At 33.1% G+C, this 287-nt stretch overlaps 1 protein-coding gene across 1 annotated transcript in view; it reads left to right on the forward strand.

Annotated features, from left to right (window-relative positions):
• The window catches only part of LOC119828266 (methanethiol oxidase), a 15,155-nt gene that overhangs the window by 8,172 nt on the left and 6,696 nt on the right, over positions 1 to 287 (forward strand). The window lies entirely within an intron of this gene.

A 287-nucleotide genomic window follows, 5' to 3' on the forward strand; every position in this document is an offset into this window, starting at 1 on the left:
TTATAAGCTTTGTATTCGTTATTATTTACCGGTTGGCTTTTTATGAAAGATCGCACATATTATGCATAGTCACTAAGACTAATTAAATTGTTTAGAATAAAATTGAAATTAAATTATAATTTCATAATTTCAACGTAGGCTAAGCTTCGAACCTCTACTTACCGTTTTACCGGAGTTGGTAGGTAAAGTTGACTCATAATACTTATATAAATATACTAGCAAACCCGGCGAACTCCGTTTCGCCACCAGATGGCTGTATGTGAAAAATGATTTTCCCGCTTTTCTGT

The sequence above is a fragment of the Zerene cesonia genome, chromosome 7, assembly GCF_012273895.1.
Source record: "Zerene cesonia ecotype Mississippi chromosome 7, Zerene_cesonia_1.1, whole genome shotgun sequence".
NCBI classification, from domain to species: domain Eukaryota; kingdom Metazoa; phylum Arthropoda; class Insecta; order Lepidoptera; family Pieridae; genus Zerene; species Zerene cesonia.